At 37.3% G+C, this 24190-nt stretch overlaps 1 protein-coding gene across 14 annotated transcripts in view; it reads right to left on the reverse strand.

Moving 5' to 3' along the window:
• Positions 1-24190, reverse strand: part of Tenm3 (teneurin transmembrane protein 3) — a 2741632-nt gene that overhangs the window by 831270 nt on the left and 1886172 nt on the right. For all 14 annotated transcript variants that reach the window (XM_060381770.1, XM_060381769.1, XM_060381766.1 and 11 more), the window contains one exon: positions 19966-20041. The gene's annotated coding sequence lies outside the window, so the exon portion shown is untranslated. The remainder of the gene's footprint in view (positions 1-19965; positions 20042-24190) is intronic.

Raw genomic sequence — 24190 nt, forward strand, 5'->3', positions numbered from 1 at the left:
AAGCATTCACAAAAAGAGAGAGAGAGAGAGAGAGAGAGAGAGAGAGAGAGAGAGAGAGAGAGAGAGAATGAAGGGAAGAATGATGACAAAAGAGGACACAGGTAGAAAGGACAGTCGTGACTCCATGTAGATTAAAAGGTGACACGAGTTCTCAAAGAAGGGAAATTGGAAATGGTCAATAGGCAGAGAACACATTTTATCACGTGCATCATAATGGCATAGTAAAGCAGGTGCATGCCTGAGCCCATCTTGAGGGTTTTAGAATCGCCCCTGGCTGTAAAGTGTCTTTTGTGTCTATAAAACTCGCAGATGCATGCGGTGATTGTCATCCATGTTAGGCTGTCATTTCATTTCCTTTGCTGATACTTTTATATAGAAAATACGACATTATGGGGGTTCCTTATGGCATCTTCCTTCCTTCCTTTTTTTCTTTCCTTTCTTCCTCCCTTCCTCCCACTCTCTCTCCCTCTTTGTCTCTGTCTCTCTCTTTGAATCCACAGCCTTGTGCAAGCTAGGCAAATGCTCTTCCATTGTATTATGCTCCAGACCTATTATAACAATTTCATAAAATATATATTGTGTTGGAATGACCCAGTTAGCAACTGAACATCAGTCTGGTGTCCAGAATTACAGGTTCTTTTCAGTCTGCTCGTGTGACTGAGACCATTGGATTGGCCTGTAGGGTAAACAAGGTGAGCAGAGAGAAAAACCTTTAAGAGTGTGCTGTGTGAGAATTTGTGAAATAAAACAGAAAATTATTTCAAGTATTTACTGGGCTTTTATGAGCCAAATATCTTCCAGGCAGTTATTTTCTGTAGCTTCCAGATTTTATTTATGTTGGCTCAATGGAGAACTTTCCTCATGGTAAAGGACATTCAAGCAGGTGTCAGGTACTAGGAATAATGTCAGATATTAATTACCCAATTTAGAAATATCACTGAATTAAACTGAATTAAAACCGATCATTAAAACTAAAGTTTATTAGTAAGGTATAATATCAGAATAAAGCTGGTAACAATGCAGGATTTTTGAAACATATTTTGATTACTTTAAGTTTTAATTTGAATATAAAATGAAAGCATGAAAAATAAAAAGAAAAATACAAGAGACTTTCCTAAAAATGTGGTAATAGCTGAATGCTTTGTATATGTCCACACAATATACTCCTTTGTTACTCATTTTTCATTAAATATATAGAGTGCACATAAATTAATTAAACGTCAACACTGTATAAAATAGAGATTAATTCAAAAGTTCATCTTTGTGTGTGTGTGTGTGTGTGTGTGTGTGGTCCTGTAATGTGTATACGTGTTTAGGTGTATGCATATGTGTGTATGCAAATTTATGTGAAGTTATTAAGTATTACTCTTGTATAAAACAGAATTTAAAGAATAATTCAAAAGTCAGTGTTTGTGTGTGCATCTATGTAAATGCAAATTCGGGTGTTCTACTCCTTGTATACGGAGTAGAATATGATTCTGACCTTAAAATTCTGTTCATGCTTTGACATGAAAGACTGACCCTGTGTAATATAGTCATTTTTATATTAGAGGAAGCAGGGAGGCTCAGCAACTCAGCTACCCAAAAAGCACCAATCTCGTGTAAGTTAGCCACTTTCTATGTTCCATAATTAATTCCAGCCAACATAGTGCACCAGTATGGACTGAGATGGTGAGTATGTTTCTTTGGTTTGATACTATCCTTGCCAAGTGGGATGAATAGAAATAAATTCCCAGAAAATTTCACACAATATCCTTATAACCTTATGTCAGATGAAACAAGCCAATGCCCAAGAATAAACATTAGTTCAGAAGAGTAAAGGTATCGTGGGAAGGGAGGGGGCAGAGAATAATGAAGGCAGCTATGATTAAAGTGTGTTACATATATGAAAAAAAAAACCACAATGGCTCGATTTTCTGTGTAATTAATATAATATGAATAAATAAGGAATCACTTATTTGATTGATTTACTTTTATATGATACATATAATTCAGAAAAGGTAGAAGCTGAAAAGAGATTGTATTTAATTAGACATAGAGATTGAGAATAGGTACATATTGTTTAATGTGAACAATTTCTGTTTGAAATAATGAAAAAATTCTGAAAAATGGCGAAATACAATATTACGAACATGTACAATAGTACTGCAACTAGATGAGAGCTAAATCTTATACTATATATAATTATGTTCCAGACGTTAAAAATTAAAACAATAAAATTAAGTTATTTCTCTATTTCAAAGGAGAAGCCTAAGTGAGCCACAGAAAAGAACTGGCTGGCTTCTAAGCAAGGTTCCACACAGCAATCAATTGCTAGATAAACCCATCAGGATGCCAGGAAAAAAAAATGGATGAACTCATGTAGAATTCTAAATAACGAGACTGGCTTTGCATGGTTTTGTCTGGAGAATGCAACTATTTAACTTGTTTATCAAAATGCGTTATTTCCCCTGAGGGACTCCTGTGCTTTCTCCAAGCTTCTAATGAGGACCTCAATACTAAACATGTTTCCATTCCTTTCCTCTGGCTGCCAGGGAGCGCCTGTGAAATGTGATGCCTGGCTCAAGACTAATATTCTCTCTCTCATTTTTTTTTTGTTTGTCCCTGATGTTAATATGCTATTCCTATTTGTAGTTTACAGCACTCTAGGTTTCTTTTTAAATTGCATATTGCCTTCAATTCTTGGTTTAAGAGTTGAGCTGTAAATAAATAAATAACAGTATAAAAACAGTTTTATCAGTGAACATGGTATTTGACATGATGAGTGTGCTCATTGGGTTTGCCTATCACATCTAACAAGGAAGATCTAGATGAATCAATGAACTTCAGTTCAACTAAATCTGCATTCATATAAGAACAGGTATATGTACACACACATACACAGAAAGAGAGAGAGACAGACAGACCAACAGAACTTTTAAAATACACATTATGTATTTGTTTTTATGCATTATTCTTTTGCGAGCCTACAACTTGGAAGATAAACAGACTTCTTTAAACCTATCACAAAATACTACACAAACCAGATTAGTTATTTAAACAAAGAAAGTTATTTCCAAAAACATAACATTGAAAAAGTCCAAGAGCTTACAGATTCAGGACAAAGACAAAAGACAATCCATTAATTTCAATAAAGGTGGACAGATTTTTAAAAATAATTCCATACATAATTGTTCTGTTTCTTTTCTTTCTTTTTTTAAATTAAATTTTATTTTTTTATATTAATTACAGTTTATTTACTTTGTATCCCAGCTGTAGCCCCCTCCCTTATTCTTTTCCAATCCTACCCTCCTTCTGTCATCACCTCCCTGCCCCTCTCTTTTAATGCTACCATGAGGACCATATGGTTTTAAGTAATAACCTAGGTACTTAGGGTACAGCTATATCCCGTTTTCAGTTCTCAGTGTTGGAGTAGGTGAATGGACTGTGGAAATATCACTGAAGCCTTTCCAGTAACAAAAGAATATAACTCTATGGAAATATAAAATTTTAGAATTGCAGACCTTAGAAATAATTGGTTTTAACGTGCTGTTTCTACAAATGAGGTCTTTGCTGCTGAAAGTCCAAGGTAATGTAACTAGTGAGGTCAGAGGTAGGGTTATAACCCAGGTCTTTGGCCTTAGTTTGCCTTTCCTGAAGGACCATAAAGTGATTGAGAATGGGCATATTCTTCATACATTTCTACCCTCCAACTCAAGAAGTGGCCTATATGGCAAACTGCACTCTCTTCAGGAGTACTTAAATAGGAATTACAAGAATGGGGAAGTTGCTCACTCCTTTCTCCTTTAGTGTATCTTTTCTGAAGGAAAACCTAGACCACACAAAGTGATGAAGAACAAATGTAATGAATAAATTCCCTGCTCCCATGCAGAGGAATAATTAATCCATTTGACTTTCATTTTGATTCTGTCCCTCCCTTAAAATTTATTCTTCTAAGGATTTTCTTATAATGATGTCAGAGTCTGGAGAACCAGGGTACCACAGCAGAACTCTACAGGCAAGCAGGGAGGACTGTGGAAGTTTAAAAACATTTGTTCTTTTTAACTAAAAACTTGAACTTCCAGAATTAAATTGAAAATTACACCAGGCTGTCTTCAGTCCACTATTTCTGACTTTGAGATATGTGCATATTTTTCCTGTCATTCAGAAGTGTATGGAAAAAAAAATCACAGAAGTTACATGAATGTGAGGGATAGTGTAAAAAGATAAACATTCTGTTTGGAAAGGATGCATGTCAAAAGCCTGAAACTAAAAATTAGGTTAATTATATGGTCGAGCTGCTCAGTAAAGGATGAGTACATTAATCATTTAGCTGAAGTGTTACAGTTCCCATAATCACTTCACATGGCTGCCAGTGTTAGAAACCCAGGGAACCCAAGGGTTAACATCTGGCCTGGCAGGGCTTAGACCTTGTCTTTGCCATAGCTCTTTAAGTCTCCAAGAGCCACATTTATGCCACTCACATGCCTTTGTCTTGTCATAGTTTTAACACAAACAAACTATGCTAAGAAAAGTAATTCAATGGAAACCAATGGGATTTAAAAAAATGGGGACTGATTTTAAGACATACATTGTTTCAAGAGCACAACAGTTTGTAGTCAGTTTGTACTGCTCCTTCCTGCCTGGTTCTGAACAGCACCCCCTGATCTGGCAAAATGCATTTGAATACATTCATCTTAGGCTATTCTATTTAAACCCAGTCTTCTTAGATTGTTTTATTTTTTTCCTTACCTTCTCTTTGTGAATCATTTCCATAGATTTAGCAGTTTCTTGTTGGTATCAGGTTTAAAAACCAACCAACCAACCAACCAACCAAACAAACAACCAAACAAAAAGAAGTAACAATACACTAACTATTCCACCCTATAAATGGTTTTATGTCCATGTCCTCTATAACACCCAAACGAGGTCTACTCCTTTACCCAGATTGCAAGAGACTATTTTTCCCTATGATCACAAAGGAGAGTTAGTTTGGGGCTGTTCCTAAGTGAGACTATGGAGGAAGGACTTTTATGTTCAAGCCGCTAATCCAAACTTATTTGAGAATATACCAGTTAGTAAATGCCACTGAATATTCAAATTAGCTCAACTAAAATAAGAGAATGTAGGCTACACAATAAATAAAAAAACATGACATGTTTCAGGAGCAGAACTGATCTCATTCTGACCTCTCATAGATCCACTGGGGACTAGCTACTCGGTCCTTTGAGGAGCTCTGCTCAAACGCTTCATGGATTTTTCTGCCTTTGTCAAAAATGAGGGCTTGTCACTAACCAGGGAACCTAGAGCTCTTTTGTTTACAGGAATATTTTACTCAAGCAAGAGAGCATATCTTTTTGTTGTTGTTGCTAATCAGTTTTCAAAGGTAGAATATAGGTTTAATATATATATATATATATATATATATATATATATATATATACAAAGTTTATTAGCATGCTCTAATTATGCACTGTTAACTTTATTCATCTTCATTTATGTATATAATATATATAATGTAGTTTGATCTTATTCACCCTCGCTCTCCCCTATTTTCCTCCTATCACTTTCACTGATCCCTTTCATCTTCTCAACTAGGTCCTACTTTCATAGCTTTTTAAAAATCTATTAGTTTAATTAGGATTTCTTAAAGGAGAACAGATGAGGAGTCATTTACAGGTGCATATGCAATTTATCAGAAAATTTTTTTCCATTTGCCTATAGATCCTTCAGAAATGGCGAGGCCTCATGAGCCCTACCCTCTCTGTGACAAAAATTGCCAAAATCAATTGTCTTTGTTTATAATTTAATTCACCAAACATAATTTTATTTAGTATATAACTAAATATCAAGGATTATTCTGATTGGTGTTGCTGTTTTTGTTTTTGTTTTTTGTTTTTTTTCCTTCTAACCCCAAGAACCCAGAATAACGAATCATGAGACTCAAAATACTTACACAAACACCTAGGCCGTACAGCTAGGCTCTTCTCTGACTAGCTCACAACTTAAGATAACCCACTTATACTAATCTACATTCTGCCATGTGGCTGGTTACCTCTGCTCAGGCACCATCCGTTTTTACTCCTCACCTCTTGCTGGATGAATCTCCTCCATTTCGGTCTATCTCAGAATCCTATCTCCTTCCAGATGTTCCTCCTTCTGTTCTATCTATCCTATAAGCCACAGGTTTTTAAGTTGTTAGGCCATACCTGCAAACAATACACAAGATAGTCTCTTAACAGACTAGCAATAATTTTCTTTGTATTCTTTAACTTATATCACAGTGATAATGTTGCCCCTGCTTATTTTTTAAAATTTTCGTAAAATACACTGTTGTTGATGAAAAAGAATCATCTTTTAATATTCTAATGCCTTCTATTATTTTTAAACTTCAACCATTTGCAGTATTTTCATACTTGAAGGTTCAGGCTACTATTTCTTTAGTTAATTCACCATAAACCCCTAAACATCCCCAGAATTCCATCTCTATTTTTGTGATTCAGTGTGATTAGAATTACACATGCAGGCGATCACTGGACATCGAACTTCCTAACTTTTGTACTTGGAAAGGAGAGACATAGAGGAAGGTGCCTTTGGCTGGTACAGGTCAGCAATCAACATGAGGCAGAGTTTAACAACGTTTCAATTATGAAGCGAATGAATAATATTATGAAGTCTCATGAAAATTATAATAAATTATTTCAGAGAACAGGAAGGGCAATGCAAATGAAAATCCCAGCCTATTTATCTCATCCCCATTGACTTCCAAGTGCTGAATTTTGAAAAATTAACTCAGATGCACTAAAAAAAAAGTTCGCTGATTTTTAAAACCTAAACTGAACATGAAAAAATAAAATTAAAAAAAGAAACACAATCTTTCCCCCCCAGTATCTTCATCAAACTCACGGGTGTGGATAAATGACAATGCTGAAATGCACAATCAACTAAGTGCCACAAGTGTGCTTACTATTTTTGTAAGAGAGAATAAGAGTATGAGGCCTCTGCTAAACATCACAGCATCACATCTGGGCCTCTTACCCAGTGGTCACTAATGTTTAATGGGTGAAATGCACACAGAAAAAATTCAAGGAAACCTCATTTTTTCTTCCTGTCCGTTGTGATTGCTGCACACCAAAAATTTAAAAATAATGCCCTCACAGGTTTTAATGAGGCTGCAGAGAATAAATCAACTCTCATAAGAACATTAGGAGTAGGGTCAGTAACTTGGCACCTTCTCTCAGTTGGCAGCCATTTCCCCTTGATGCTGTTCTACCTTCTCCAGTCCCACCTACTTTCTGCCAAACTGCACCTATTTCTAAGTGGGAACAGGAAATTTGTACTCCTCAACAGTGGCTAAGAAGATGGTGAAAACGCAGTGCAGCTGGAAAAATCTCAGTGACAAATCCTTGGGGCATTTTCCTTCCTTCTCTTTTTCCCTCCTTTGTCTACTTTTATTCTCTTCCTACAGTTTTTGTTTTTTCAAGGAGCCATTCATGTAGTGTGTTGAGTAGTATCTTTCATACTTAGATCACTTGATGGGGCTGTCACCTGACCCACATCCTCTACACAGGAACTCACCAGGCAGAAAGTCCTTGCTCTTCCATTTTAGGCTGCAGAATAGGAGGGCATACAAGTTAACACAGGCCAGTCAGAGACAGGGTCCTGCTTTAATCTACGACTCACTGAAAAGCTAATTTCTAACTGAAAAAACAGAATGACTACAGTTCTACCTTTCCATGGTGAAAGGTAAATGGGTGAGCTGGGAAATATGGCTGAAGACAAGAAAGCAGGAATGACTGAGAAGAAAGGCCCATGAATGAAAGAAGAGAGGGAGGAAGAGACAAGGGGATTGAGAGAGAGAGAGAGAGAGAGAGAGAGAGAGAGAGAGAGAGCACTAAAAAGGTGGAGGAAAGGGGTAAGGGATAAAAATCAGGAGAATGTTAGAGCCATCTCCTTGTCAAGAAAGCCATCATGTAATAAATTGTTAGAACAAAAAAGCTCCCTCAGGGCAGTATATAAGGTCTACTCTTAGCATTTACAAGTGTGAAAATAATCACCTACAAATACAATGGGTGATAAACAAAACAGTGCCAAGAACAGAATCATGTGCCATACTATGACAAATATAGTCAACATGGAGAGCTGTACTTTTTGATCAGAGTAGATATCACTATACTGCTAAGACTTTCCTCCATGTCCTCTGTTTAGTTTTATTTTTCTTCTCTCTCCTCATCTTGTATCATCTTTTCTTTGCTGTTTTTCTATCATCCTAACCACACCATCTATTATCTATATAATTATCTATTTATCATCCATTCACCCAAAGGTCTCTCTCTCCTCTCTTTCTATCCTTCTTCCCTCCCCCACCAATGTGTAAGTTAGCCATGCAAGTAGATTGTCTGCCATTCCCACTCTAGTTAATAGTCATTCATGACTTGCATAGTGCATGTAGGCACATAGTTGGAATGAACGGATCCTATCCAATGGTTGAATAACACCACTGGCACTTAGAATACATAAACCTAATAAACAATATCCATTATATATAACATAGCATGCAAACACCAAGCAGGCTCATCTTGAATCACTAATGCAATAGCTCTCCAATGGCTTTGTCTCCATTGGCTTTGTCTCCATAAGAAAAGCATTCCACATCTTTAGCTTGGGGAGCAAGACATTGCTCTGACAACAGCATTTGCAATTTCCAGGTAGGAAAATGTGTGTGTGTGTGTGTGTGTGTGTGTGTGTGTGTGTGTGTTTGTGTTTGACACAGGCTATCAGTATATAAACAAAGTACATTTAATGGTACTTACTCCAAGGCTTTGGATAGGAAGGGCTAGCTTATTTTTTGTCCTTTTTTCTTGCTGTAAACTTAAAGATGTCTGGACTAGAATGCTAGTTATTATCATGGGGCTTATCTAATGCCACAGATGTATACTGAAGCGCTACAAAAGTCAGAAATCATCAGACTTCCGTTCTTTACTTGAGGCTTGCCCTACAAGAGAAAATAAGCTCCTCTGTGCTTCAGTCATGATTTTTTTTTCCTTTTGGCAATCTTTTATTAGGGATGAACATAAATACTGATAGAACAGGAACAGCTAAATATAAATAACTAATCAGTATTAATTAACAAGTTTGTTCTTCTGTTGTTCTTCAATTAATGTGAAACCAAATGTAGCTGTAAAAGAGAAAATCATTTGTGGAACTGTTTTATTTTATGATGCTACTACTAGTTTTTCATATTAAATGTAGCTTGCTTAGATGTAATGAAGATGTACTTAAATTTGTCACAACTCAATCATGAGCTGTTATGATGCCTCCAGTCTTCATTTGAATCTCACTTCAATCATGAAGTATAGAAAGGAAAGCTGGAATGTTAATTTTTTTTTCTCCTGTATACTCCAATAGCATTTAAGAAAGCTCCTTCTTTGGTAGTTTTTATTTAACTGGTTCACAAACTCAAGAATGCAAGACTTTTGTATTTCAAACAGCTCATGGGAATTTAATTTATCTACAGTGTTCTTTTTTTAAAAAGTGTCTATTGATATTTACGATTCCATATACATGCTATGATAAATACAGTTTTCCAATAACTCCTAGAGAGCACTGTTTTATTATTGATAACATAATCATCTCTCCCTCCCCCTCTTTTTTACAAGTCCCTTTTATAACCATCTTCCCCAAGAGAAATATACATCTAAAATATTTGACCTTGTAAGTCAAGGAGAACAAAAATCTATGAATATCTGAAATTCTAAAACTTTTAAAATGCTATTAATAAAGACATCAAAATTCTGTTTAAAACACTTTGCATATCTAATGTTCTTAACAAAACATGCATTTCAAGCAGAAGTTTTAAGGGTTTTAAATCACAGATTTTCACAGCATTTCCTTCCGGCAGCTGATGAAAATTGGATAATATACAATCAGAACACTTTTTCTACACATTTTAAATTGATTGAAAAATAGAAACAGATTTAACATTCAAAAAAACACATTTGCAAACCGTCATATAAAAATGGCCTGATCTGATTTAGTAGATGTTAGGTATAGAAATTTCGAGCTGACGGCATCCTTCAGGATGTTTTAAAACAGAGGGAACGCAGCTCAGCACCCAAGCTGCCACTTTTAAAACACATGCCTCTGACTAACAGTTGGAATCTTCTCTGAAGACTGTTATCAAAGGAAATCTTCTACTTAATGGAAGGTGTTCTCCACATTTTTCTTTAGGCACAGGCTTGGCATTAAACAGGTTATGAATAGGTTCCGATGTAATACATAAAAGTAATAAATTGCTGGAGAGGAGCTGTACGGAAATACAACATATTTGCATAGGATTTGAAAGTTCAACACATATTACAGTCTTCAGTATGATACATAACTCGGTGATTGAAAAATAACCAGGTAACCATTCAGGATGTCAGTTTGCATTAACTAAGTGTGCATTCAGAGGAAAGTAAATAATGTACAAGAACTTGCCATCACACTTACTAAGCTGCAAAGTATAGGCTAGGAATCTACCACAGGGACTCACATTTATGGCCAACGACAACATATTTGCTCCCAAATGCTGTCTTACTGGAGTCATTCATTCTTCTGCAAGTGTAAGAGAATGGAGAGTGCTTTTATTTGCATATTCCTTTTCCTGAAGGTGCTTGGGTGCATTCAAACTCCTGAGTGTATTTTAGAAGGCCAGGTCAATCAGACCAGATGTTTAGGTGACTAAGACTTTCAAAAAAGTGAAAAAAAAAAAGAGGATCTAAACGTGATAACAAGTCTTAATTGCTCCTCTCAATGGCACCTTGATAACTTTATTTAGTGTTATATGGTTCCAAGCCAAGATATAGACGGAAAGTACATGGAGCTATTTAAGTCAGACGTGGAAAGTAAATTGGACATCCTTCTAAAGAGAAATACATTTCTGAGCAAAAAAGATAGATGTGTCCTACTTATAACATATTTTCTAGTGAAAGTATGGTTTCTTGGTACAGCTTATTTGTTTAATTATATATTTTGACCACATTTGAAACTTATTTCAAAGAGAATAAACGGTAACTTGTATGAAAACTGTTGAAGAAGAAAGCTATTTCTAGAACAGGAATAACTATGTTATTTAGAAAGAATAAACAAATGTTTGAAGCTATTCTATAATGAAGGTAAAATTGAACTATAGGATGCTAATTCTAAAAATCATCTGTATAACATTTAGTGTTATAATTAGAATAGGTGGTCAAATTATTACAGAAGTCAGATTTTTTTTTTTATTATTTTTTTTTTGGTCTTTTTTTTTCTTTTTTTTTATTTTATTTTTTTTTATCAGTTACATTTTATTAACTCTGTATCCCAGCCGTGTCCCGATCCCTCATTCCCTCCCAGTCCCTCCCTCCCTCCCTCCCTCATCTCCACCGTGCCCCTTTCCAAGTCCACTGATGGGGGGGACCTCCTCCCCATTCATCTGATCCTGTTTTATCAGGTATCTTCAGGACTGGCTGCAAAGCCCTCCTCTGTGGCCTAACAGGACTGCTCCTCCCTTCAGGGGTGGGGAGACCAAAGAGCCAGTCATCGAGTTCCTGTTAGAAATAGTCCCTGTTCCCCTCACTTTGGGAAACCAATTGGTTACTGAGCTACCACAGGCTACATCTGAGTGGAGGTTCTAGGTTATATCCATACATGGTCCTTGGTTGAATGTCAGTCTCAGAAAAGACCCTGTGCCCAGATATATTTGGTCCTTGTGGAGCTCCTATCCTTTCCCCATCAGACTAACTCCCCTTCTTTCTTATGATTCCCTGTACTCTGCCAAAGGTTTGGTCATGAGTCTTTGCTTTGAAAACACTGCTAGTTAGAGTCTTTCAGATGCGCTCAGTAGACTCCTGTCATACGTTCAATGCACATCCCATCTGTCTTTCTAAACGAGGATTGATCATCTTACCCCATGTCCGCTCAATTGCTTATCTTTTTTAGGTGTATAGATTTCATTATGTTTATCATATCTTATAGGTCTATATAAGTGAGTATATCCCATGTTTGTCTTTCTCCTTCTGGGATATTTCACTCAGAATGATCTTTTCTAGATCCCACCATTTGCCTGCAAATTTCATGATTTCCTCCTTTTTGATTGCTGAGTAGTATTCCATTGTATAAAAATACCACAATTTCTGTACCCATTCCACCGTTGATGGACATCTGGGTTGTTTCCAGGTTCTGGCTATTACAAATAGAGCTGCTATAAACATGGTTGAGCAAGTGTCCTTTTTGTGTACTTGAACAAACTTTGGGTATATACCTAGCAGTGGTATAGCTGGGTCTGGAGGAAGCACTATTCCTATTTGTCTTAGAAAGCGCCAGATAGCTTTCCAGAGTGGTTGTACCAGTTTACATTCCCACCAGCAGTGGAGCAGGGTTCCCCTTTCTCCACAACCTCTCCAGCATGTGTTATCGCTTCAGAATGTTTTTGAAAGTGAAATGAGGAGCCATTTACAGCAGGCATTAGACTGGAAACACCTTAGGAGAATGGGATGTGTGCACACCTTATTTGTTAGTTTATTTGTCTAGAGTTGAAGATGAGGAGATGTCTTTTAATTGTGCCAAAATGAAGACAGACTCATCATTTTTATTTGACCTAATAAAACAACGGCAAAAACAGTTCTGTTTGCCTGCTAGAGTAGCTGCACTGCACATGCATTCTTTCACTGTAAGGAACAATAAAACTGGACAATACTACAGTTTTAAGCAATGATAGCATGCAGTCAGAACTATGACCCTCTATAGAAGGAGAACCCATGAAAAGAATGCAAAATTTGTTCTGGCTTCCTGTTTCGTGGCAATTTCCAGATGGCATGAAAAGAAGTAGAGCCAAAGTGGAGAGCTGTGTCATCACCAAAGAGAGGCATCTGATAAAGGATGCCAGGTTGCTGGATTGTCTGAAATTTGCAAGGCAGGATATCAGAAAGGAATATGAATAGGGTAGCGTTATGATTTGAATATGAAATGTCTCTTGCATACTCATATTTTGAGTGCTTGTTCCCCAGCTGGTCGAACCCTTTTGAGAATCTATTGAAACTATTGGAAGGGAGGCCCTATTGTTAATAGTAGGTACTGACAATGGGCCTTTGAAAGTAGCTTTAGTGGATTTGATGCTTGTTGGGATCTTTTGAAGGAATCTGTAATGTGAAGAACCTCTGCTATTTACTCCCACTGCCATGACTTGGACATCTCAACAACAATGTTCTTGTTATGATAGATTGAAACTGTCTAAAATCATGTGCTGAAATGAATCTGCCTACTCTTTATGTCAGATAATATGGTCATGCAGATGCAAAAGTAATGAATACAGGGAGGAATGGGAGAAAAATCTCCTTGGTAAGTAGATTCTCTACTATATATATGTATGTATGTATGTATGTATTAGTTCATTAGTTAGTTAGGCAAAGAGTGGCTGCTTATTGCAAAGTTGAGAACTAATAGCTATTTTTAATTAAATTTTTATTTTTTTTATATTTATTACAATTTTTTCACTTTGTGTCCCAGCTGTAGCACCCTATCTCATTCCCTCCCAATCCCACCCTCCCTCATTTACTCCCATGCCCCTCCCCCAGTACACTGATAGGGGAGGTCCTCCTTCCCTTCCATCTGACCCTAGCATGTCAGGTCTCATCAGGACTGCCTGCATTGTCCTCCTCTGTGGCCTGGTAAGGTTGCTTCCCTCTCATTGGGAAGTGAACAAAGAGCCAGCCACTGAGTTCATGCCAGAGACAGTCCCTGTTGCCCTTACTAGGATACCTATTTGGAGACTGAGCTTCCATGGGCTACATCTGAGCAGGGTTTCTACTTTATATCCATGCATGGTCCTTGGTTGGAGTATCAGTCTAAGAAAAGAACCCTGTGCCCAGATATTTTGGTTCTGTTGCTCTCCTTTGTGGAGCTCCTGTCCTCTCCAGGTCCCACTATCTCCCCTTCTTTCGTAAGATTCCCTGCATTCTGCTCAAAGTTTGACTATAAGTCTCAGCATCTGCTTTGATACACTGCTGAGTATAGTCTTTCAGAGGCCCTCTGTGGTATGCTCCTGTCCTGTTTCCTGTTTTCTCCTTCTTCCAATGTCCATCCCATTTGTCTTTCTGAGTGAGGATTGAGCATCTTACCCATGGACCTCCTTCTTGCTTAGCTTCTTTAGGTGTACAGATTTTAGTATATTTATCCTATATTTTAGGTCTAGTATCTACTTATAAGTGAGTATATGCCACGTATGTCTTTCTGCTTCTGGGATACCTCACTCACTAAGAGTGATCTTTTCTAGAACTCACCATTTGCCGGCAAATTTCATGATTTCCTTGTTTTTAATTGCTGAGTAGTATTCCATTGTGTAAATGTTCCACAATTTCTGTATTCATTCCTCCATTGAGGAACTTCTGGGTTGTTTCCAGGTTCTGGCTACTATGAAAAAAGCTTCTACAAACATGGTTGAGGAAATGTCCTTGCTGCCCATTATCTATTTTTTTTTTAAGTCTATGTTTATACAATATGAACACAGGTTGATGAGAAACCAAACAAGTTTAAGTGGTAAGACTAATGGAATATTCCATTGTAATAAAGGGTTAGTTGATGAAGAACTAACATAAACCTCAAACATATCCAATTATGAAAACACTAATTACTAATATAAAAAATGAAAGACGTAAGGGATAGGATCAGAGTTCATTCATACAGGTGACTTTAGGATGAGGAAAGACAATTTTGGACATTGATGGGGATATGTTTGGCAACTCAGATGGAATAGAAACACTGAAAAATAAAACTGACAAAATTAACGTAAGGAAATATTTGAAAACATTGATCATTCTGTGCCTTAAATAATTGAAATTTTAATTTAAAGGCTCCTGACCAAGAAATTTCAAGGTTCGTGAATTTTCTTATGTTTGTCTATACAAGTTTTATGGAATAGATAAATCTATACAAATTATTTAAGAAAACATAATATGGAATACTCTAAATATGTTCTAACTAATTTAATAAGGCTAGAAGTATTAATAACCAAAGCTTATCTTAAGAAAAGATAAGGACTCATATTTCTTTTGAATAACTAAATAAGTTCTCTTAAAATATCATAAAGACAAACTTGGAAGGATATAAGATAGCCAGAAATCATTACTAAGTAAGGAATATAAAAGGAATGAAGGGTAGGGTTAGCTATGAAATATTTTTTTAATTCACTAATTTATCAGAAAAGGAAGAAACGCCTTATGATCATTTTAGTATATGAAAGAAGAAAAAGCTTTTGAAAAAAATTAATATTTGTTCAATGTTTAGAATTTGTTTAAAAAAACTAGGAATGCAAATAAATCTTTTTTGTTCGAGAAGGCATTCGCACAAAGTATAAAATCAATGTCATAATGATAAAACATTGAACATTTTACTCCAAAGGTCAGGAACAAGAAAAATATGTCTGCTCTCAATACTCCTGCTCAACATTGTTTGAATAGACTAAAATTTTACAAAAAAGATTAGAAAGACATAAAAGAGGTATAAAGGTTGTAAATGATGAAGTAAAATTCTTTATTATATTAAAACATTTAATAACGCAGTATAGCAATGCTAACTCTAACTGTACATTAATTGCATAGATTTCCAGTTTGGTTAATTTTGTTGTATGATGTTTTTATATATTTAAAAATTTTAACAATAAAGTTTATTTAAAATATAAAATATTCCAAAGGAAAAACAACAATAACAAGGAGATTTGAATGTTTGTAGGACAAAGGCCAATACTTTAAAAATCAATTATGTGTCTGTATTCTGTGAGCACACACTAGAGAAGAAATAAAACTCTTTTGATTTATAATGTACAAGGACTAAACATTTAGGAATAAACTTGAAAGATAAATGAAGCAGCAGTGGAAAAGTTTGGTTTATGAAGAAAGATTTAATGAGAGGATATTGCCAAGTGCTCACAGGTTATGGGTAAGAAGACTGATCATGGTTACTATAACCATTGCTCTCTCTTTTTTTTTTTTTTGTAAATTTGGCAGGCTTATCTTAAAACGTATATAAAAATACAAAGGATTTAAAACAGTGAAGGAAAATCATAAGGAAAAAGATAGTTACTGAGCTAGCTCACCAAGTTGAAGGATCATGGTACTACAGAGAGTGTGGTTAATTCACGTAGTGGGATACATCCATGAAATAAAATACGCAGTTCAGAAGTACATGTAGATGATTCACTGACTTTTACGCAGGTGCCAAAACTATTTAATGTGGAAGGGAGCAAGGAAGATCCAAGTTGGTGGCGATGGGGCCTCTGAAAGACTGGTATTGGAACAGATGCTAAGACTTCATAGCCAAACTTTGGGCAGAGTGCAGGGAATTTTATGGAAGAACAAAAGACCTTGAGTGGACAGGAGCTTCACAAAGAGACCATTAGAGCTAAAAAATCTGGGCCCAGAGGTCCTGCAGAGACTGATGAATCAATTAAGGACCATGCATGGAGAAGACCTAGAGTCCCTGCTCAGATTATATGTAGCATATGGGCATCTCACTCTTCATGGGGGTGCCTAGTAAGGGGAACAGGGGCAGTCTCTGGCATGAAATCAGTTATCTGCTCTTTGATCACCTTCTCCTGCCAGGGTGACCTTATGAGGTCATAGAGAAAGAGGATCCAGAAAATCCTGATGAGAGCTGATAGTAGGAGAGGAAGACCTCCCCTATCAATGAAATAGGGCAGGGACCCAGAGTGGGAAGAGGGAGTGAGGATGGGACTGGGAGGAGAAGAGGGAGGGGGCTACAGCCAAGATACAAAGTGAATAAATTATAAATAATACTAATAAATATAACAACAACAACAACAACAGCAATAATAATAATAATATAAAAATACCCTCCCCAGAAAAACAAAACAGCAAATTTGGAAGGGAGAAATTTATTAATAAATTATGCTAGAAAAGTGCATAAATATATAGCATAAATATATAAAGATGCATTAAGCCCTTCCTCACACCACACATGCAATTAATTCAAGGTAAGCACAGATCTAAATTTAAGAGCTAGTACTGTATAAAGATGTTTAACTTGGTTTTGGCATATATTTCCAAGACAGGATATAAGAAGCACAAAGCATAATAAAAAGTAAGATGCAATTAGACCTTCCCAAATTATATTCATTGAAGGTATAATTAAAAAATAAACAAATCTTCGATGAGGTGGAAATATTCATAATGGACTATATTCTGCAAACAGTTCATGTTTCAAATATATTTGAAAATGTCAAATATATTTAATGGGCAAATACCTTAAGTAATATTCCAAAATAAAAAAAATACAATCATGGCTAATAAGTGATAAAAATCGGTTCTGCATCACTAGTCATAGAATAGTGTAAATTAAAACAGTGGGGAGATAACAAGATAGGTCCACACCCAGAAGGTTAATGACATCAAATGTAAAGGAAGTTTTGGGAGCACTGTAACTGTGAGACGTTCGTGTGGGAGCATAAGGTGAGGTTAGCAATCTATTAAGACAAGATATTTCTCATAGAGTTAAACACACTCATTCTATGACCCAGAAATTATCTGAACAAATGAAAACACACACACACACACACACACACACTTTTATGCACAAGTAACCACCAAAGGGCTTTTTCAAACATGCTTACAGCAGCTTTCTTTGTCATATCTCAGACTTGGAAACAAACCCTAGGTCTTGTGAAATAATAATTAAATGTGCCACATTTGCTAAATGCAACCAAAGAGTAAAATAACCAACACAGGACTGCTGCTTGGCTCAACAGGACAGATGAAACTAAGGAATGTCACAGCGAATGACGAATTTCCAAGTAAATAAAGCAGGCATTGTGTGCTGCGGTTCAAGGACAGGTCAAATGAATCCCACCATAGAAACGAAACAGTGGCCGCCTAGAGTGGGTGGCTGAGTGGGACTGACCTGGCCCTTATGACAGAAAGATCTCCTTGTTTTTCACACTTATGCATATTAAAAACACAATAAAATATGGTCCATCTATCTATTTTTGTAAATGTACTCATTTTTTTTTTGAAAAAAGTTGGACTACTGTCAAGTTGTCTTTTAACATCAATTTTCAACTCATTATTTTTGACAAACACGTTCTTTAAGACATATAGAAACACATTAGATTTACCTAAAACTTGATCAGGAATTATTTATTTTAAACATTTTTTTTCTTACGATTCCCACAACTAAAGACAGATTAAGCAGACATTTAAGAACACATTTAGGTGACACAGAAGCGGGTCCTACAGATTCTTTTAAATTGAAGAATATCCTCAAATTTAGGGCCTGGGTCATGCAGCCCCTCTGTGGAAGAGATGATCAATTAGTGTACCAGGTTGTAACAAATGCTTCACAAAACTAATGACACTGAGTGTAAATAGGTATGTGTGACATTAGTCTAAGAAATGCACTAAAATAAAAATTAACACTGTGAGAAGGACCAATAATATTTAGTGATACTGAAAAATTTAATGGTTTTATTTTAACATTTTGGGTAAGGAGAAATTCTAATATTTTTCTCTCCAAGTATTCGACTAGTATGATACTGTCTGAGTAAGCGAGAAACCCGCATGTCAAAATGTAACTGTTCCTCAGAAGAGGTCTTAAAATCAGGATTAGGAGGTAAGAAGTGTTCCCTGCATAGGAGGTGATCACAGAGCCAGTTACCTACCTTGACCTAAAAAAATGTGCTCTTATTTCTCATGTATTGTGCTAAAATACAATGAATCATTCAACAGACACATTATGCAGTTTATTCTAAGTGTATTTCTGTCTGTTTCCTTGGCTTCTTGGAGGAATCCATGTAACGTCTTCATCCCGTGTTAATTGTGCATTTAATTAGTCATTGAGAAAACAGAAGCTTTTGCTCTAATCATAAAGGATACTTGTTGTAGACATTTGATGTGATGAATACCTGTCCTGAGCTCATGGCAGGTTATAATTTATTAAACACAGATGTGAAAAGGGGAAAATATAGTGCTTCCTCAGCAGTACCTGCCGTTAACCAGGTGATGTTTGCTGGGCTTAGGGACAGCAGCAGTATCAGCCCAACTAGCTGTCAAATCATCTACCAGACAGCTGTTACATAGATGAGAAAGTCACGTGGCCCTCCTGCTTGCATTTACCCTTTTTGTTCTTAATTTCAAGTCATCTAAAAAGACAGTCACTCCAAGAACAGTCAAGCAGGCTTCAGTGTTAGGAAAGCTGGGTTGTGGCTAATCCTAGTGAGAGTGGGGAGAAGGTAGGTAGGTGGGAAGCAAGGGGTGGGACAATGGTGAAGTTAACACCATTTAACTGAGTCTTGTTCCTGGTGCACACATGCTCACTTGTGAAAACCCACGGGCTGTGTAGAAACCTGAACGTTCTGTAGAAATACATGTTGTATTTCAAAACATTTTACTCTAAGTATAAATTTCTTCCAGAAAGATACGGGATTTCCACAGCATTGAATGAAACTGAAATATTTTATGCTAATGTCTAAAACAAAACCTGTAAGTTTTCTTAAATTTTTTTTTCCCTCTGGTAAATCTATCTCCTCTCCAAATATACCAAGACTTTGAAGTTAAAAAAAAAGATGTTTCCAGATTCTGGCAATTATGAATAGAGCTGCTATGAACAGCCTTACCAGGCCACAAAGGAAGACAAGGCAGCCAGTCCTGTTGAGACCTGATAGGCTAGGGTCAGATGGTAGGGGAGGAGGCCCTCCCCTGTCAATGGACTAGTGAAGGGGCATGGGAGGAGACTGGAGGAAGGGTGGGATTGGGAGGTGATCAGGGAGGGGACCACAGCTGGAATATAAAGTGAATAAATTATAATAAATAATAATAAGTAATAAATGATGATAAAATAAAAGAAAACAATATTTATTTATGTGTGTGTGTGTGTGTGAAATAGGCTTAAAACAAAGCAAGGCAAGAAAACATGAGCTTTGTTACTGCAGTATAATTTAGAAATGCATATAGTACTTACCCAAAAAGTATATTCTTTCTCAAGTTTTGCAAGCTCACTTATGTCCCCAAAGCAACGATATTAATGTAGTTCAAGCCTGAAAAAGGAGAACAAATAAGAAATGTACCATGCCATAAAACGTTCTTTTAAATGTCTAATCTTTATTATAGTATATCAATCTAAATATGTCATAAAAAATAAGTCATTCACTCAAATACTCAGGAAAAAATGTCTCTTGTTTCTTGACTTGGCTAGACCTAAGGAGATTATAAAAAACTGTGGAGTGACTGGGCTGACCTGATGCTGTTTTTCACATACACATATGCAATACCAGTTTTCACAGCCAGTGTTTGTGTGTAAGTGGTACTGAGCTGTAGCGAGACCAGGAAAAACCCTTCCTTCAGAAAATTAGGTAAACACACAAATGTAACAAATGTCCCAGATTGCTGATTTCCCGAAGGAGAAATAGACGTTATGAGGTCAGAAGGCAGAAAAGCCTTCTTCCAACAAGGAGAATGGGCCACACTCTAAGGTGAGGTGTCATCTGCAATGAGGAGGAGTGTGTGGGAACAGCCGTTCAGGTACATGGGACAAAATGGTCACATTATAGCCTTTGAGCCTATGGACATAAAAGGGAGAGAGGGGAGACTGAATGCATTTTGGTTTGATAGATGTTTTTTAGACATATTGTAAACTCAGAAGAAACTTCCAACACTTTCCAAACTTTCCTGAACATATATATATATATATATCAACTTAATCATTTTTAATTGTCATTTTTTATATTAATTACAGTTTATTCACTGTATCCCAGCTGTAGTAGTCTCCTCCCTCCTTCCATCTTAATCCCATCCTCCTCTCATCTCTTCCTATGCCTCTCTCCAAGTCCACTGATAGGGAGGTCCTACTCCCCTTCCATCTGACCCTAGCTTATCTAGTCTCATCAGAACTGGTTGCATTGTCCTCCTCTACAGCCTGGCAAGGCTGCTCCCCCATCTCGGGTAAGGTGAGCTAGCTACTAGTTCATGTCGGAGACAGTCCCTGTTCCCCTTACTAGGGTACCCACTTGCAGACTGAGTTGCCATGGGTTACATCTGTGCAGGGGTTCTAGGTTATACTCATGAATGGACCTTGGTTGGAGTATCAGAAAAGACCCCTGTGCCCAGATATTTTGGTACTGTTGTTCCTTGTGGAGCTCCTGTCCTCTCCAGGTACCACTATGTACCCGCTCTTTCATAGAATTTCCTGCACTCTGCCCTAAGTTTGGTTAAGAGTCTTATTTCCAAAGTGGATGTACAAATTTACATTCCCACCAGCAATGTAGGAGGGTTCCCCTTTTTCCACATCCTCTCCAGCATGTATTGTCACTTGAGTTTTTATCTTCTTTAAGCAACTCAGAGATTTGTAGACATGAAATGCCCCAGCACTCTGCATCATGCAATACACCACTTTGAGCTGTCAAGTCTAAAAAAAAGGACTGAGCACTGAATAATAGTCTGTGTGCTGAGTTCTAAACTCTGTGTGGTGAATCTCAGAGCCATGTCTGCTTCAGAAATTTTAGGATTCACTCATGACTTGGGTGTACCTGTACAACCAGAAGACTCAGTCTGATGCAGGGAGTGAGAAGTAAACCTGCAGAACACTGACTCCACAATATGTACAGGAGTTGACTGAGATGATTATGAGTGGATATTTTTGGGGAAACATGAAGTGCTCTTCTACCAGACTCCTGAGCATAAACTCATGTGACCTTCTCATCAACCACAAAAGGCAGACGCTGCTTGGTTCCAAATAAAATAGACCAGGTAGAGAAATTCACAAAATTGCTGAAGACAGAATGGCATGGTAACATGTGCAGAATAACTGCTTATGCGTGCTTTTGAGTTTGGCCATACCCTCAAGACCATGGCTTCTAAATATCACATGACTTAAAATAATCACTTGCTTTTATCTTTTATCTAGAAAAAAAACTATCTTTTAGCTTTTAGCAATTTGATCTCCCTTGCAAATACTTAAAAAAATGACTAAGATTTAGAGCAGTGGTTCTCAATCTGTGGGTCATGACCCCTTTGGGGGGGTCTTATAGCAGATATCCTGCTTATCAGATATTCACATTATAATTAATAATGGTAGCAAACTTACAGTTACAAAGTAGCAACGAAATAATTTTGTGGTTTGGGGTCACCACTACATGAGGAACTGTAGTAAGTGGTTACAATCTTAGGAAAGTTGAGAATCACTGCTCTAGAGATTAAAAAACAAAACAAAACAAAACAAAAAACAAAACTTGTCGAGACAATTTGTATCCTATGCAGCTTCATACACAGTCATAATCAAATGGATTATGGCCTGAAACTGTCCATTTCCAATGCTTCCAGTTTTCTTTTCTATATTTTAAGGTTTTTCCAATCAGTCTGCTTGCATATGCATTTGGGGTGCATTGGGAGAAGAAGTGGAGTACAGAAAGAGGAGTCTGACCAGATTTCTGAAACACTGCAGACCTTGGGACATGTAGCTGAAGATCAGAGGAAAAAAACTGTCTCTGATGAAAATAGACAGAGTGGAAAAAATGGTTATTTCTGTCAGCACTAAAAAGCTGAGAGAGTCACTGATTAAGGTCACTGCCAATTTCATCAATGAGGAAAGTGTTTTAGCAAGCAGCCAATGCCTCATTCTCATCCCACTCTGTGTAGGCCTGTTATGATGGCACTGTCAGCGTGTCTGTGATCAAACACAAAGAGGATCCAAGGGTCAACTAGAGAAGAATTTTTTTTTTTTTTTTTAGCAGAGCACCAAAGCTCTCTGAAACTGACTCTGCATATGGCATATATGTCTTCCTGTCCCCTGTCACCTTCAGGGCCATCACCCTCAACAGACTGACAAGAAAAAGAAGAGGAAGGGGAAAATAAAACTAACTAAAAGCCAAATTAGCATTTGTTCCTCACCCCCCGCCCCCAATGGCTTTTCTGGAAATAAAATATCAAATCTGTAGGCGGAGTCTTTCCATTAAAGGTTTACTCTATAACAGCAGTCACTGATAGAAGCTATTAAGATGTAACTCTTCATCCCAAGCTAATAGACACAGCCATGCTTCTAGTTATCAATCCTCATGGCTGAGGTTGCAACTCAAGCGGAATACGCTCAATGCTTTCATAACTGTAGGCCTCACATACGGAGAAAGATACTTGTAGATTGCCTTTAGTGGCACTTGAAGAATGTAATAGAAATCGTTAGCAGGACGAAGAGGTGGCGATTTCACATCGGAATGCAATTCCCTTTGTAGAGACAGCTCACATGTTTGGACATGTAGCTGCCACAGGCCCCAGTCTGACACACCGAATCACCTCACTAGTGAGCGAATGGAGAACGATCAACAGAAAATGTGGCCTACTAATTTGGTGTCATTAATTCAAGGACCTCGGAAAGGGAGGCTGTCCTCTGAGAACACAGGAGCTTCAGTAAGCAAGACCAATAGAATGCTGTGGGTGCCAGTCAGGACTTCCCTGCACATTGAGACTCCACAAGGGTCAACTGGATGCCGTGATACAAGTTTAAACCCGAGAGGGCAGTTCACCTACCCCATTGGATTGGCTTTCATACATCCTCCCCTCGCTAGGCCTCTTGTAACTGTCCTTAGTTGTACAAAGTAAGGGGATTCATTATATTTCCACACATGCACGCAATAAATATTATTTGCCTCTATTTTTTTATGCCCCCTTTCCTCTTGTACACTTCTAATAAGTCCTCCTTTCATTCAAGTCCTGCCAACCAGTTTCACATCCGGTTCAAAGCATACGGTGCTTTGTCTTTTTGGGACCGGCTCACTTGATTCTACTCCAGGTCTGGGCTGAACAATGGCTGACTACGTGCATCAACTCAGTTCCTCACACTGGCTTTCCGGATGTGGCCTGATAAGGTCTTGAGTATAAGATGCATTTTGAAGGTCTCTGTGGCTTCCTCAGATATAACCCGCTCTCTTTCCTTCTCTCCCCTCCCCCCCACTTCCTTTCATCTTCAGTAGCCTGGGTGTTTCAGTCTTATTAGCGCCTGAGGGCATAAAAGTGAAGGTGTTCTCTTCATCCGGGAAGAGCTTCTTCCTCTCTAGCTTGTTAGGAGTAAACCCATGCGTAAGTCCCCCAAACTCAAGCGTGCCTGGCTGCCTCTGGTGGTGGCACTTCAAGGTTCTTCTTTGTGGTTAGAAAACTCATCTTGTCTTCTGACGTTGAATCCTGTACAGTTTCATAAA

Source organism: Meriones unguiculatus, chromosome 4, assembly GCF_030254825.1.
Source record: "Meriones unguiculatus strain TT.TT164.6M chromosome 4, Bangor_MerUng_6.1, whole genome shotgun sequence".
Classification (NCBI taxonomy): Eukaryota; Metazoa; Chordata; class Mammalia; order Rodentia; family Muridae; genus Meriones; species Meriones unguiculatus.